This window comes from Chiloscyllium plagiosum, unplaced genomic scaffold (assembly GCF_037043375.1).
Source record: "Chiloscyllium plagiosum isolate Xiang-an unplaced genomic scaffold, Cpla_swu_hap1 HiC_scaffold_19, whole genome shotgun sequence".
NCBI lineage: Eukaryota > Metazoa > Chordata > Chondrichthyes > Orectolobiformes > Hemiscylliidae > Chiloscyllium > Chiloscyllium plagiosum.
This window is the reverse complement of record NW_028270157.1, coordinates 18,937,658-18,954,970: the sequence shown is the minus strand read 5'-3', so window position 1 is coordinate 18,954,970 and position 17,313 is coordinate 18,937,658. Positions and strand designations below refer to the sequence as shown.

Sequence of the window (17,313 nt, the reverse complement as noted above, 5' to 3'; positions counted from 1 at the left end):
GGATTAGACGCAGCGTGTTCCTATTTTACTGCACCTCCAGTGTTTCTTTTTTTGTGAGTGAAACGTCCGTAATAATTATTCAAAAAGATGGTTTGAGAACGTGGTGCAAATTGGAAATTCATCTTCCGTTCTTGCCAATTTATCAATGTGTCGACACTCCAAGCATTTGAAACTCCATTGTTGATTCTTAATGAGACACACAAGATCCTAAGGGGATTTGATATGGTGAATGCCGGGAGGATGTTCCCTTGTGAGGGAGTCTGGAACTAGGGGGCAGAATTTAAAAATCGGAGGTCTCCCATTTAATATTGAGATGAGGAAGAATTGGTTAATGGTCATTACTCTGTGGAATTCTCTTCCCCAGAGGCTGATTATTGAATATATTCAAAGCTGAGTTAGACGAATGTTTGATTGACAAGCAAGTCACATTATGGGAAGAAAAGACAGAAAGTGAAGTTGACTGGAGACAACAAGAAGGGCTGAATAGCCTCTTCTGCTTTGATTGCATTCTGAGTATTCCATTACTGCTTTGATGCAATCAGTCCTTTTTAGCTTGTAGAACTTTTACTAAGAGATGGCAGTATTCCAGTGTCCTCATGGTAATTAATCCGTTGCTACTGTCCTAGTGCAGCATACAGTATTCTGTACTGTTAGGATCTGGTGTCACTTGGTACAGAATACAGTACAGTGCACTGGGTATATATTTTTCCTTTTAGGGTTGGTCATGTTGAATCATGTGTTATTCACCAGTGGTATATTTATCCACTTGGAGATTAACTGTCGCTGAGCTGCCATCACAGCAGTCCCCTGCTTCCTTGGTCACTTTGTCCTAATCTGTCTGTCTGGCTTCCTATGAAATGTACATTTGCATTGATCTGGATATATGATAATCGGACAAGAGGTCAGCTGATGTGTTGTGGTTTACAAAGATAGGAGAAAGGGGATAGTTTCAGATTGCAAGAAGGTATTGTTAATAGGGACACTGCAAGCAGACTTTGTTAGCAAAGGCAGAATAGTTAATCAGGTATCAGAGACCTTATTTTTCTGTTCCTTTTATATGCGGTTTAGTCCATGCATGGGCACCATTTAAGCCTGAGTGTGTATTGTGTGTGTTAATATTCCTGAGTTTCTGCATAATATTTCTCCATTTGCTACTGTCAGTGTATCTCCATTGCATCTCTGCCATTTTATTTAATTTTGTTATTTGCTGATGGGGTTTTTTTCCAATCTGCAACAGCAACAAACAGGCGTGTAGAGGTTACTGTGACTGCACATTTCATAATGGAACCAGAATGACCGACTGTCCCAGAAGCTCACACCCGATCTTGGGTTTCTCGTTTACCTCAGCAGGGTTTAGGATGAGACCATAAGATGCAAAACTATAAAGTATAGGAGCAGAAGTTGTCCATTCGGCACATAAAGTCTACCCCACCATTCAAAGTCCAATGATGTGTAGGTTGGGTGGATTGGCCATGCTAAATTGCCCTGTAGTTGAGGCTAGGTGGATTAGCCATGGGAAATGGAGAGGTTACGGAGATAGGGTGGGATGCTTTTCGGAGGGTCAGTGCAGACTAGATGGGCCAAACGGCCTCTATCTGCATTGTAGGGAGTCTGTGATTCTGTGAGATCACTGCTGATCTGATAATCCTCAATTCTGCCTTATCCCCATAATCTTAACCCATTCGTGAATCTGGTTCAATAAGCGTTAATGCCGATGCAGAGCAGTAATTTATCATAGAACGACCCAGCACATTCAGACCATCATTCCTGTGCTGGTTCTATGAGCATGCTATTCGATACGTGGCTCTCTTTGCCGAACCCTGCAAATTCTTCTTTCATGTGTTTTCAATTCCCTTTTGAAGGTTATTATTCAATCTGCTGCTACAGTCTGTGCATTCCAGATCACGACAGCAACCATTATTCATACACAGCCTCTTAACATTGTTTAGACATTTTGTTTTAACCAATTCGCAGAAGGGTTATCGAACAGAATATGTGTAAACTGATGTAAGGACAGGTGACCAAAAGCTCGATGGTTGAACAGGATTTGCTGCGGATTATGCAATGAATGGCTCCGTCATTCTATAAAAATCCTTTTTTTTTTCTCCACGTCACCTCTTTAGCCAATTACCTTGATTCCGGGTGCTACTGTCATCGACCATTCTAACAGTGGAAATGGCTTTTCTCAATTTACTTTATCTGTACCAGTCAAGGTGTTGAACAACTCAATGAAATCTCCCCTGCTCCAAAGACGAAAACTGCAGACTCTTCATTTCTGTACCTGCAACTAAAGTTCCTCACCTCTGCCTTTCCAATAAATCTCACTCTTGTGCCCTTTCCAATGGCATGCCAGCCTTCAAAAGTGTGGAATTGAATACAATACTCCAACTGGGCCTTCACCACCTTAGAGGCAAGTGAGGAAAAGATAATGTATTTGTGACTGGAAATTTGTTCAGGTAGGGTTCTCCAAGGATCAGAAATAGGTCCCTTGCTCTTTGAGGTGAAAACTAATAGTTTAGATTTAAATATAGTATAGCGTTCATGATCAATAAGCTTTCAATGCTGCAAATTTAGCCCTGTGGTTGGTGAGGATGAAAGCTGCAAGAAGCTATCAATGGACTAGTCAGATGGGCAGGAAACATGCAAATGGAACTCAGCCCGAGAGAATTGTAAAACAATGTGTTTGAGGAGATCAAACAAGGTAAGGGATAATGAGATGTGTGGAGGAATAGAGAGAGATCTTGGAGTTCATTATTCAAAGATCTCTGAAGATGGCATGACAGGTAGATACTGGTACGTTTGACAGGTACACTCTGGATGTACCTACCCTCCCTGTTCAAGAAGGCATCACCACCTGCTCAAGGGTAATTAGGGATGGACATAAACGCTGGCCAAGGCAATGACCCCCACATTCCGTGAATGAATTTAAAAGGGATAAGTGGATAAGGTGGTTGAGAGGGTATTTGGGATACTTCCTATAATTCACAGAAATAAGGACTGTTTGAAAGAAATAGCTAGGCCACAACAGTGCACTGCATACAATTGTGGTCACTGCAGTCAAAAAGGGTGTGACCACACTAGGGAGAGTACAGAGGAGATTTACTGAGGATGTTACAGGGAATGCAGAATTTCAGGTATGATCAAATAGACAGAGTGCATTCCCTTTGGAACACAGGATGCTGGGGGAGTTTAATTGAGGTGTGCAAAATTAAGGAGCTTAGAAAATTTGTCAAAGGAGGGTTGTTTCCCTCAGCAGAGTCAAGATTAGAGTGGTGCTGGAAAAGCACAGCAGGTCAGGCAGCATCTGAGGAGCAGGAAAATCAATGTTTCGGGCAAAAGCCCTTCATCAGGAATCTGATGATTCCACATGAAGGGCTTTTGCCCGAAACATTGATTTTCCTGCTCCTCAGATGCTGCCTGACCTGCTGTGCTTTTCATGAACCACTCTAATCTTGACTCTGATCTCCAGCATCTGCAGTCCTCACTTTTCCCTCAGCAGATTGGCAATAGCAGTAGATGTAGATTTTAAGTAATTGGCAGAAGGGTTAGAGGGGACTTGAGAGTTTTTTTGTTTCATGCAGAGTGTGGTGAAACTCACTGCCCGAAAGGGTTGTAGAGGCAGAAATACTGACCACATATTGAAGCAAAACACTTGAAGGAGCACTTGAAATGCAAGAACCTAGAGTGCTATAGACGAAGAGTTGGATGAGGCTTGAGGTAACAAAAATGATGGGCTGAATAGTTTACTTCTGTGCAATAAGTGTTAGCCATTCTAGGATAAGTATTTTACAAAACCACCTTGCCTTTGTACTTTTTTTGCCTTTATTGATAATGCCAAGGATTCCACTTGTGTTTTGAACTACCTTTTTGATGTGAAAAGGTCTGAGAATCCTTAGACTTTCAGCTGATCAGAGAGAGCCAGCAGGATTGGTAAAGCGAAGGTCACACCTGATCAATCTTATTTGGAAGAGGTAACTGCAGTCATGGACGGGGCAGTGTTTCTGGATGTTGTTTATATGGACTTCCCGAAGGCACTTGACACGGTTCCACATTAGAGTCTGCCAGCTAAAGCTGAAGTTTGTGGAATTGCAAGTATATTATTAATGAATGTGTTGGGAAATTGGCTGACTAACAAGAAACTGAGATAATAGGCAGGATATGATGAACAGTGTCATGCAGGATTTGACTTAAGATCTCAACCATTCATCATATTTATTAATGGCTGGGGTGATAGGATAGAAGGACATATCCAAACTTGGTAATAATACAAAGATAAGCAATACAACAAACACGTAAAAATAAAATATATTGATAGATTAAATGAATAGACAAACCTGGTGAATGTGGAGATGGTCAGGTAGTGGTAATGTCACTGGTCACGGCCTCTGAATTTCTAGCCTAATGATGTAGATTGAATTTAAATTATACTAGCTGTAGTGGAATATCAGTGAATAAATCTGGAATATAAAGGTGGCCTCAGCAATAGTGACCATAACAACTGTCACTGATTATAGGAAAAAGTCATCTGCTTTACCAATGATCTTTATTGTGAGAAATCTGTTCTAAACCTGGTCTGGCCAATACACAATTGCAGATCCAAAACAATGTAGTTGGCTCTTTACTTCCCTCTGAAATAAAGTCATAGAATCATAGAGGTTTACAGCATGGCTCTTCAGCCCAACTTGTCCATGCTATTGTTTTAACAATTCTGATTTGCCTGTGTTTGGTCCATATCTAGAAGAGAAAATGAGGTCTGCAAATGCTGGAGATCAGAGATGGAAATGTGTTGCTGGAGAAGCGCAGCAGGTCAGGCAGCATCTAGGGAACAGGAGAATCGACGTTTCGGGCATTAGCCCTTCTTCAGGAATGAATGATTCATTCCTGAAGAAGGGCTAATGCCCGAAACGTCGATTCTCCTGTTCCCTAGATGCTGCCTGACCTGCTGCGCTTCTCCAGCAACACATTTCCATCTTTGGTCCATATCTATCCCATTCATGGTCTAGCAAGCCACTCTGTTCAAAGGCAATTAAGAATGGGCATCAAATGCTCACCTTGCCTATGATACCCACATCCCATGAATTTTAAAAAAAAGGGCAACAATTGTGAAGCTGATTTGGACTTTGGAAAGTTAGAACAAAGAACAGTCTGAATGGTACTGCATGAGAAAAAATGGCAGTCCGCAGAGACTTGGAGGTTCAGGTACACAAGTTATTGAAATGTTGTGAACAGATATGGAGAATAATTAAAGAGCCAAAAGGAATATAGGCCTTTATGGCTAGTAGAATAGAAGAGAATGAATGTTCTGAACCTAAATAACTCTGAAACCAAACCTAGTGTTGCTCTCAGTAGTTCTGCCCAGAACACCCTTAGCCTACGAGAGTACCCGAATTAGGTAAAATTACGAGGAGACATTACCCAAGCTAGGGTTTTCCTCCCTGGAATTTGGGGGTGACATTTTCAAGATGTTAAGGAAAACGTGGAAAAATGTCGCTTGAAAGAAAGCTTTTCCATTGGACGAGGGAGCATGACCTGAAGATTAGAGCCAGGCTTTCCGGAATGATATTTGGGAACACATCAGCACCCACATTTGGAACTCTCTTGCACCTATGCTAATTGATGCCAGAACAATGGTTAATATTAAAACCAAGGTTGGCGATTGTTGTTAACCAAAGATACTTAGGGATATTGAGTAAAAATGGATGTATGAAGTTTGTTTTGTAGCAACTGTAATCTCACTTAATGGTGGAACAGGGAGGATTGGTGAAATAGTGGCTTCCTTTGTTGTCCTACCTTTTGTAGACGTGTTTATATTCAATGCAAGGTTTCTCTGCCATCCACCACCTTTAAAATTATACCATTTAATAGATAATTCTTCTCCAAGTTCTTTCTACCAAAGTGATTGCTCCATACCTCTCTGTGGTAAACTTCATTTGCCACATGTCTGACTGTATTTGCCCCTTGGGCGAGACTAGAGTCATAGAGATGTACAGCATTTATCTGAATTAACATCTGTCCATGCCGACCAGATATCCCAACCCAATCTAGTCCCACCTGCCAGCACCCGGCCCATATTCCTCCAAACCCTTCCTATTCATATACCCATCCAAATGCCTCTTAAATGTTGCATTTGTACCAGCCTCCACCACTTCCTCTGGCAGCTCATTCCATACACGTACCACCCTCTGCGAGAAAAAGTTGCCCCTTAGGTCTCTTTTATATCTTTCTCCTCTCACCCTAAACCTATGCCCTCTAGTTTTGGGCTCCCCCACCCCAGGGAAAAGACTTTGCCTATTTACCCTATCTATGCCCCTCATAATTTTGTAAACCTCTATAAAGGTCACCCCTCAGCCTCCAACGCTCCAGGGAAAACAGCCCTAGCCTGTTCAGTCTCTCCCTATAGCTCAAATCTTCCAACCCTGGCAACATCCTTGTAAATCTTTTCTGAACCCTTTCAAGTTTCACAACATCTTTCCAATAGGAAGGAGACCAGAATTGCACGCAATATTCCAACAGTGGCCTAACCAATGTCCTGTACAGCTGCAACATGAGCTCCCAACTCCTGTACTCAATACGCTGACCAATAAACGAAAGCATACCAAATGCTGCCTTCACTATCCTATCTACCTGCGACTCCACTTTCAAGGAGCTATAAACCTGCACTCCAAGGTCTCTTTGTTCAGCAACACTCCCTCGGACCTTACCATTAAGCGTATAAGTCCTGCTATGATTTGCTTTCCCAAAATGCAGCACTTCGCTTTTATCTGAATTAAACTCCATCTGCCACTTCTCAGTCCATTGGCCCATCTGGTCCAGATCCTGTTGTAATCTGAGGTAACCCTCTTTGCTGTGCACTACACCTCCAATTTTGGTGTCATCTGCAAATTTACTAACTGTACCTCTTATGCTCGCATCCAAATCATTTATGTAAATGACAAAAAGTAGAGGACCCAGCACCGATCCTTGTGGCACTCCACTGGTCACAGGCCTCCAGTCTGAAAAACAATCCTCCACCACTACCCTCTGTCTTCTACCTTTTGAGCCAGTTCTGTATCCAAATGGCTAGTTCTCCCTGTATTCCAGGAGATCTAACCTTGCTAATCAGTCTCCCATGGGGAACCTTGCCGAACGTCTTACTGAAGTCCATATAGATCACATCTACCACTCTGCCCTAATCAATCTTCTTTGTTACTTCTTCAAAAAACTCAATGAAGTTTGTGAGACATGATTTCTCACGCACAAAGCCATGTTGACTATCCCGAATCAGTCCTTGCCTTTCCAAATACATGTACATCCTGTCCCTCAGGATTCCCTCCAACAACTTGCCCACTACCGAGGTCAGGCTCACCGGTCTATAGTTCCCTGGTTTGTCTTTATCGCCCTTCTTAAACAGTGGCACCACGTTTGCCAACCTCCAGTCTTCCGGCACCTCACCTGTGACTGTTGATGATACAAATATCTCAACAAGAGGCCCAGCAATCACTTCTCTAGCTTCCCACAGTGTTCTCGGGTACACCTGATCAGGTCCTGGGGATTTATCCACTTTTACCCGTTTCAAGACATCCAGCACTTCCTCCTCTGTAATCTGGACACTTTGCGAGATGTCACCATCTATTTCCCTACAGTCTATGTCTTCCATATCCTTTTCCACAGTAAATACTGATGCAAAATATTCATTTAGTATCTCCCCCATTTTCTGTGGCTCCACACAAAGGCCACCTTGCTGATCTTTGAGGGGCCCTATTCTCTCCCTAGTTACCCATTTGTCCTTAATATATTTGTAAAAACCCTTTGGATTCTCCTTAATTCTATTTGCCAAAGCTATCTCATGTCCCCTTTTTGCCCTCCTGATTTCCCTCTTAAGTATACTCCTACTTCCTTTATACTCTTCTAAGGATTCAATCGATTTATTCTGTCTATACCTGACATATGCTTCCTCCTTTTTCTTAACCAAACCCTCAATTACTTTAGTCATCCAGAATTCCCTTTACCTACCAGCCTTTCTTTTCACTCTGACAGGAATATACTTTCTCTGGATTCTTGTTATCTCATTTCTGAAGGCTTCCCATTTTCCAGCCATCCCTTTACCTGCGAACATCTGCCTCCAATCAGCTTTCAAAAGTTCTTACCTAATACCATCAAAATTGGCCTTTCTCCAATTTAGAACTTCAACTTTTAGATCTGGTCTATCCTTTTCCATCAATATTTTAAAACGAATAGAATTATGGTCGCTGGCCCAAAGTGCTCCCCCCTTGACACTTCAGTCACCTGCCCTGCCTTATTTCCCAAGAGTAGGTCAAGTTTTGCACCTTCTCTATTAGGTACATCCACATACTGAATCAGAAAATTGTCTTGTATGCACTTAAGAAATTCCTCTCCATCTAAACCTTTAACACTATGGCAGTCCCACTCGATGTTTGGAAAGCTAAAATCCCAGGGAACACAACGTACAAATAAAAGGATTGTCCGTTTCAGACCATGATGAGAAAAAAAATTATTTTCTCAGGGTCGTGAATCTAGGTACTCCCTCACGGATGCAGCCAAATGCATTACCATATCAGCTCCTGCCCCCTCACTTGTCTGTGAGTCCCACCTATTATTTGTCCTTAAGAATCTTCTGGTAGTTTTGATATGAGACTTTTTTTTCACTTTTTTTTCTTGCTCCTTTGAGGCTATGTGTATGACGAATAGAACGGATCCAAAAATTGCTGCCTTACAGCACCAGGGACCCAGGTTCAGTTCCAGCCTCGGGCGACTGCCTGTGTGGAATTTGCACATTCTCCCCGTGTCTGCATGGGTTTCTTCCAGGTGCTCTGGTTTCCTACTGCGGTCTAAAATGTACAGATTAGGTAGATTGGCCATGCTAACTTGCCCATAGTGTGAGTTAAGTGGATTAACCACGGTAAATGCAGGGTTATCAGGACAGGTTAGGGAGCTGTTCTGAGGTTCAGTGCAGACCTGATGGGCTGAATGGTCTCTTCCCACACTGTAGTGATTTCAGTATAAAGAGGCAATTTGTCCCATCTTGTCCATGCAAGAGGAAAGGGGCCATATGAGTGTGGACTTTTACAGGGATTTATAAAAATAAAAGGACTGTTTTGAGAACTGTTTCAAGTTAAGTCAGTACATATCCACACTATAGCAAAAGACAAACCCAAAGTGCATGTCCTGAAGTCCATAGTTGCTGACGTACATATTCCAGGTAAGACATTGACCACCCTAACTCTGCGGTCATTTAGAAGCCAGTTGGAATCTACAGTGAGGACATCATGGTGTTTGTGGAAGCATTAATTGGATGGACTGAATAGCCTGTCAGTTTGTACTTTTGAGGAGTTCCAGAGCTCAAGCTAAACACAAAGTCGGAAGCCTTTCAGCTGAAGACCTGTGAGTTCTGCAAAGCAATTATGAGAGTATTTTCAACATTGTGTCTGCATTGCAGTTACTCTAAATAGCTCGGTATATGAACTACTCAATAATCAATTGAACTCCATATGGAATGATTTCCTTTTCTTCCATTTGGATACTGTTACAGCGTCTGTATGAGAGTTACCTGTGGTGTGTGAAATCAGAGAGGAGCACTTTGCAAAGTTTTCCACTCCGTCAAATAACATGCGAGAAAAGGTTCCCCATGAAATGCCCTGAATCCAACCCCAGCAAAACTCATGTTCAAAATGTCTGGATCTAAATAGTGAAAGTACAAGTTCCCTGCCAGCATTAGCTGTTCAACCTAATGGCACTGAGTGAAGAAGCTGAAATATTTATGGAGCACTGTCAGCCACTCGAAATGTGCTGGGAGAGACAGTAAATACTGGTTTCAACTTCCACCGGTTTAATCTGGAGCCTTTTGATGTGATGAACTCAGCAGGTAGCTGCATCCTGAAAGGCTGAAGCCCCAACATCAAATTGTTGTGTCCTATGTGTGTTGGATTACTACTGACTAAGTGACTGCTTCCATTTCAGAACCAGCATGCACTATGTCCGACCGTGGTGTTGAACGCTTGAAAATGAGGTGCTGGAAGTGACCGATCTCATTCGACCATATGCAAATTTACTTTAAATGGCAAATAAGGAATCCCCCATTCATTGGGCTGTGGGATTATAGATCCACTTCGCTGGGCTATGTGGGGTTACAGGTCCCCCCTCGCTGGGCTATGTGGGGTTACAGGTCCCCCTTCGCTGGGCTATGTGGGGTTACAGGTCCCCCATTCATTGGGCAGTGGGATTGAAAATTCCTTTGGTGGGCGGCGTGGGGTTACAGGTCCCCCTTCGCTGGGCGGCGTGGGGTTACAGGTCCCCCTTCGCTGGGCGGCGTTGGGTTACAGGTCCCCCTTCGCTGGGCGGCGTTGGGTTACAGGTCCCCCTTCGCTGGGCGGCGTTGGGTTACAGGTCCCCCTTCGCTGGGCGGCGTGGGGTTACAGGTCCCCCTTTGCTGGGCGGCGTGGGGTTACAGGTCCCCCTTTGCTGGGCGGCGTGGGGTTACAGGTCCCCCTTTGCTGGGCGGCGTGGGGTTACAGGTCCCCCTTTGCTGGGCGGCGTGGGGTTACAGGTCCCGCTTCGCTGGGCGGCGTTGGGTTACAGGTCCCCCTTCGCTGGGCGGCGTGGGCTTACAGGTCCTCCTTCGCTGGGCGGCGTGGGGTTACAGATCCCCCTTCGCTGGGCGGCGTGGTGTTACAGGTCCCCCTTCGCTGGGCGGCGTGAGGTTACAGGTCCCCCTTCGCTGGGCTATGGGGGGTTACAGGTCCCCCTTTGCTGTGCGGCGTGGGGTTACAGGTCCCCCTTCCCTGGGCGGCGTGAGGTTACAGGTCCCCCTTCGCTGGGCGGCATGGGGTTACAGGTCCCCCTTCGCTGGGCTATGGGGGGTTACCGGTCCCCTTCGCTTGGCTATGGGGGGGTTACAGGTCCCCCTTCGCTGTGCGGGGTGGGGTTACAGGTCCCCCTTCGCTGGGCGGCGTGGGGTTACAGATCCCCCTTCGCTGGGCTATGGGGGGTTACAGGTCCCCCTTCGCTGGGCTATGGGGGGTTACAGGTCCCCTTCGCTGGGCTATGGGGGGGTTACAGGTCCCCCTTTGCTGGGCGGTGTGGGGTTACAGATCCCCCTTCGCTGGGCTATGGGGGGTTACAGGTCCCCCTTCGCTGGGCTATGGGGGGGTTACAGGTCCCCCTTCGCTGGGCGGCGTGGCGTTACAGGTCCCCCTTCGCTGTGCGGGGTGGGGTTACAGGTCCACCTTCGCTGGGCGGCGTGGGGTTACAGTTCCCCCTTCGCTGGGCTATGGGGGGTTACAGGTCCCCCTTCGCTGGGCTATGGGGGGTTACAGGTCCCCTTCGCTGGGCTATGGGGGGGTTACAGGTCCCCCTTCGCTGTGCGGGGTAGGGTTACAGGTCCCCCTTCGCTGGGCGGCGTGGGGTTACAGATCCCCCTTCGCTGGGCTATGGGGGGGTTACAGGTCCCCCTTCGCTGGGTGGCGTGGGGTTACAGGTTCCCCCTTCGCTGGGCGGCGTGGGGTTACAGGTCCCCCTTCGCTGGGCGGCGTGGGGTTACAGGTCCCCCTTCGCTGGGCGGCGTGGGGTTACAGGTCCCCCTTCGCTGGGCGGCGTGGGGTTACAGGTCCCCCCTCGCTGGGCGGCGTGGGGTTATAGGTCCCCCTTCGCTGGGTGGCGTGGGGTTACAGGTCCCCCTTCGCTGGGTGGCGTGGGGTTACATGTCCCCCTTCGCTGGGCGACGTGGGCTTACAGGTCCCCCTTCGCGGGGCTATGGCGGGGTTACAGGTCCCCCTTCGCTGTGCGGGGTGGGCTTACAGGTCCCCCTTCGCTGGGCGGCGTGGGGTTACAGGTCCCCCTTCGCTGGGCGGCGTGGGGTTACAGGTCCCCCTTCGCTGGGCTATGGGGGGTTACAGGTCCCCCTTCGCTGGGCGGCATGGCGTTACAGGTCCCCCTTCGCTGGGTGGCGTGAGGTTACAGGTCCCCCTTCGCTGGGCTATGGGGGCTTACAGGTCCCCCTTCGCTGGGCGGCGTGGGTTTACAGGTCCCCCTTCGCTGGGTGGCGTGAGGTTACAGGTCCCCCTTCGCTGGGCGGCGTGGGCTTACAGGTCCCCCTTTGCTGGGTGGCGTGAGGTTACAGGTCCCCCTTCGCGGGGATATGGGGGGTTACAGGTCCCCCTTCGCTGGGCGGCGTGGCGTTACAGGTCCCCCTTCGCTGGGCGGCGTGGGGTTACAGGTCCCCCTTCGCTGGTCGGCGTGGGGTTACAGGTCCCCTTCATTGAAGGGTGAGAGGTGGATGGGACAGTTGTGCTTATTTGGAGGTGAAATAGTTTTGATTAATGTTGAATGTCACAGTGTTGAATGTAAATTGCTGATGATATTGCTGTTGTCAATGATCTGGTATTTTCTGTCCATTTACACTATTGAGCAGCATCCCCTGAGCTCGTGAGAGTGAGTGTCAAAGCCCTGGTACATATCTGACTCTAGAGTGAGATCCCTTCAGTACTCTGTGATGATTCCTTGGTTTCAGATACACTAAGCATCCTTTCCTACAGTCCAGGAGATTAATGAAACAACAGCTTCAGTCTCTGTAACACTCAATATAAGCCTTAACCAGAATGTAACGTGGTCTGTTTTAACAGTATTGTTATCTCCCCATCTTAGATAGCTTGATAGCTATGTCGCAGTGAAGAGAAGTATTTTCTAAATTGTAAATGTGTTCACGGTTTGTGCTTTTTATACCTATGCCATGTTGTTCAGGGCTAATTGATTGAACATCTTGCTTTATTTCACTTATTTTGGAAGAGGAGAAGGCCATTCAGCCCATCTCACTTCTTCCACACTCTATTGGATCATCACCAATCTGTGCCATCTCCTCATTTAACCCACGTTCCTTTATCTCCCTTGGCACTCTTACACAACAAATGTCTCAAAAGCTTAGTTTTGTAGATTTCAGCTGACCCTGAACATTCTGTGAGGTGGAGGTGGAGGTGGAGGTGCCGGTGTTGGACTTGTGTGGACAAAGTCAGAAGTCTCACAACACCAGGTTATCGTCCAAAGGTTTATTTGAAATCACAAGCTTTCGGAGCGCTGCTCTTCCACCTGATGAAGGGGCAGCGCTCTGGAAGTTTGTGATTTCTAGCAAATTGGTCTATACCTATGTTGTGTGGTTTCAGACTATTTCCAGTTCCAGCTGTGACGTGAACCTAGGCCTCCTGGCTCAGGAGTAAGGACACTACCAATGCACTACAAGAATCCATTCCTGCTTTCAGTACATTGTAAAGTTGTTTACTGGATCATGGTTTTTAGGAGTTCAGAGTCAGTTCCCCTCACTTTTAAACACCATCATGATGTTGCTTCTAGGAAAACATTTCATAGCGACTGAAGTTACTGAACCTTAACCTGAGCAAGGAGAGTTGGCAATGCTGCTCCTCCTGTTCCAGGGGGCTGTTCTCCACAAACAAACAGAATCTCTCCAAGCCTTGAGCCTTTTCTGAATTACTCGAACTCAGAGACCCTAGAGCAAGCACCCTGTAGTTCAATCCATGAATGGGCAAGAGCATTGCAGATGGAGTATAATGCAGGAAATTGAGAGAATGTAGAAGAACAAGTGTACAGAGTATTTCTTAAATGGTAAGAAGTTGGAAAGTGCAGTTGTACAGAGAAAGTCCTTGTCAATAAGTCACTGAAGGGCAACAGGCTATTTAGAAAGTGAATGGAATGTTAGCCTTTATTGTGTGAGGACTTGAATGCATGAGTACTGGAGTCTCGCTCCATTGTTTGAGCTTGGTTAGACCTTACCCTGAAGTATTGTGGGCAAAATCTTATCTCACAAACGATACTGCCACCAAGTGAGTTCATCTGAATTGTTTGGAATTCACTACCACAGGGAATTTCGGAGGCACAGTCTTTGAGTATTTTTAAGATAGAGATTGGTAGATTGCTGATTACAGGGTTTTGGGAATGGAGTGAGTAAAAGACTTTGAGGTGTTCAACCAGCCATGATTGTATTGAATAGTGGGGCAGATTCATTGAGCTGAGTGGAGAGTGTGGTGCTAGAAAAGCACAGCAGGTCAGGCAGCATCCAAGGAGCAGGAGAATTGACGTTTCAGGCAAAAGCCCTTTATCATTTCCTGAAACGTGTATTCTCCTGCTCCTTGGATGCTGCCTGACCTGCTGTGCGTTTCCAGCACCACACTCTTGACTCTGATCTCCAGCATCTGCAGTCCTCACTTTCGCCTCAGTGGGCTGAATGACCTATTCCTGTTCCTATGCAACATGTCTCACTTTTCAGCAGGATGCAATGTTAATAATTCATGATGTTTAATCATTCAAAGGTGAAAGGAGCATCCAATCATTGTGTTTTCAATCTTGCTGCTGCTTGAGAAAAGAAAGGGTTTTGGAATGGTGTATATGAAAGGTAGGACAGCCTGGATTGAACTGGCAGCCCAGAATTTAGATTCCCCCGTGACAGGTTGTGAAACTGCAGTCCATAAATTTGATAATTTGTGGGTTGACACGAAGAAAATTACCTCGAAAGCTTCTGGATTGTCAAATCAACCCAACTGCTTCAATTAACTTTGATATTGGGAGATGATTTGAAGCCTGAATCACTTGCCTTCACTGTCAATGAATGTAAGTAAGTGACTGGTCCATGATAATCCAAAGTCTACATTGCCCTCTGTGTCAGCAGAGAATTCCTGCTCCCTATATACATACGATTACTACCCGCACACTCCCAGTGACTCTTCCCCACCCTTGCAAGCAACTCGCTGTTCAAAACAGGGGCTTTTAATTTAGTCCATAAGACATAGGAGCAGAAATTAGGCCATTAACCCTTTCCGCTTCGCCATTCACTCAGTCACAGGATGTGGGTATCACTGGTAAGGCCCACCTGTAGAAATTTTCTAATCAGCCTGTTCAGAAATGTCATTTCACATCTCTGGAGCAGGTGGGACTTGAACCTGGGCCTCCTGTTTCAGAGGTAGAGGGCACTGCCACTATGCTACAAGACCCAATAATGCTAGGAAATATAGGAACATAAAAGCAGGATTTGGCCATTCAGCTTATTGTGCTTGTTCTGCCATTCAGTCAGATCATTATCTATATACCAGAGGAACTTCTATTATTCAGCACTCGATTATCTGCAAGGTCCTGATGATTTGTTAAACTATGTTATCCAGCATTCGATTATCTGAACAAAATACTCCCCACCCGTGTCCTTGGGATAATCGAGGTTCCTCTGTAATACTTATATTATCCATCCTAATGCTGGTAACCAAGGGAGGGCAGTTCAGGTTTCTGTGATCTGTGGTTATATGTAGGCCAGGCTGGTTAAGGACTGCAGATCTCTTTCCCAAAAGGATAGTGAACCAAATAGGTTTTTAACAATGATCCAATAGTTTCATGGTCACCATGAATGATCCCAACTTTTTCACTTTGTTTTGTCCAGATTTATTTACTAATGCAATCGTGCTACCCAACGGCAGCTCATTACCACCTTCGCCAGGGCAACTAGGGATAGACAATAAATGCTGGCGAAGCCCACTCCCTATGAATGAATTTGAAAATAAAATAATCTTGGTTTTGAACTCTATCATTAAGCCTGGTCTCTGGATTATTTGATCAATAACAATCTCTAATGACTGCTCTCATATCATCCGGTTCATTCACAACCCATTGATGCCATTTGAATCATTTCAAGATGTTTAAATTTAAGGATGTGCCGTGGGTTATTGAGAAATACTGTTCTCACTGCTCCTTACACCTGCAGATCACGTAGACCATGTCTGTGTAATAGAGAGAGAGAGAGAGCCTTCTGAGCGTGAGGAAGATGTACAGCCCTGGACAGCTTTAACAGGGTAGCGTTCAGGCTGGGTATGATGCAGTGAGTGGAATGCCTTGGGGACAGTATTTTTCATACACTCCACGATTTCTGCATCTCGCTGCCGTTCTGGAGGATTGCTTGGAGTGACCCAATGTTCAGTGACAGCTTGTCGAGCTGATTAATATCAGTTCAACATTTCGGCTCCAGTGCTGTCTGATTGATTTGATTTTCTGATGTAAATCACAGAATTAATTTGCATTCTGAGCATTAATCAGAGTGAAGCATCATTGAAGTTTGCAGCTCAGTGATTTAACAACGCTATAACATTCTCCCAGAAATTTTTCAAAGTGGAATCAGCAGTTTCTGCCTCGACACAAATGAAATATTGTGGAATGTGAATTATTTTCCAATTCTAATCATTATTATGCACTGATCTGATGATTTTCAAAATGCAAAACTGCACTGCAGTTGTCAAAACAAGGCTTTACTGAATTTAGTCCTTTTACACAGCTTCTTTTAGGCACCGGTCTGTCTCAAACAATATTGGTTTGTTGGAATGCATCACAACAAGGAGGTGTGAGGGTCAACAGAATGTAGCCCGTTCATCCAGGATAAAGAGGTTTGGTTTGTTCAATGTAACCAATTATTTCCTGCAGCTCACATTTGAGGATAAATTCAGAAGTCACACGACACCAGGTTATAGTCCAACAGGTTTATCTGAAATCAGATGATGAAGGAGCAGCGCTCTGAAAGCTTGTGATTCCATATAAACCTGTTGGATTATAACCTGGTGTCCTGTGACTTCTGAGTTTGGCTACCCCAGTCCAACACCGGCACCTCCACATTACGGTTACCACATTTGAGGAGAAATTTATTCGTTCCATTGGCAAATCCGCAACCTCAGTCATTGACGTGAAAGCACCCAAAAATTAATTGAAACTGGATGCCTAGTCTAAGGGCTGCTGGTGAACATCTACATCTGATATCCTTGAGAATGGGAGAGTATCCACTCAGAGTTATCATATCCCCCAGTTCGAAGCATTGGCCAGACTGTGGCCAAGGATGATCCCTCGCTAAATACCAGTAAAAAAAATTACACAGTATGGAAGAGGCCCTTCAGTCCATCGAGTCTGCTCTGACCTGTGTTGGCCATTGACCCAGATTGACCTGTGATGCGTATCACAGTCCACCTCTCACCTTTGGTCATTTGAACGATGTTAAAGAAGTGTCTGACACCATTGATACCATTGCGCCATGTTTTCCGGGCTGTTTCACTGGTTGACTTCAGTGGGGTGCTTCATTATCATCGCTACAGCATTGTGATGTCTGTATACAGTTACTGTTCTGATGGCCGTTTACAAACTGACTGAAACACGTTGGAATTGGTGCCCATCAGCAAGGTGAAATTGTGTAAAATATTCACTATATCTGATTTTGAGCTGCAACAAACACCGAAAATAACCAGATTATTTGGGGTGAAAATAAATATCCATAAAACAGGTGAGAGTCTG

General features: G+C 45.4%; 1 protein-coding gene across 2 annotated transcripts in view; it reads left to right on the top strand.

The window, feature by feature from the left end:
* Positions 1 to 17,313, top strand: part of LOC122559795 (tetraspanin-9-like) — a 190,992-nt gene that overhangs the window by 96,149 nt on the left and 77,530 nt on the right. The gene's annotated exons all lie outside the window — the stretch shown is intronic.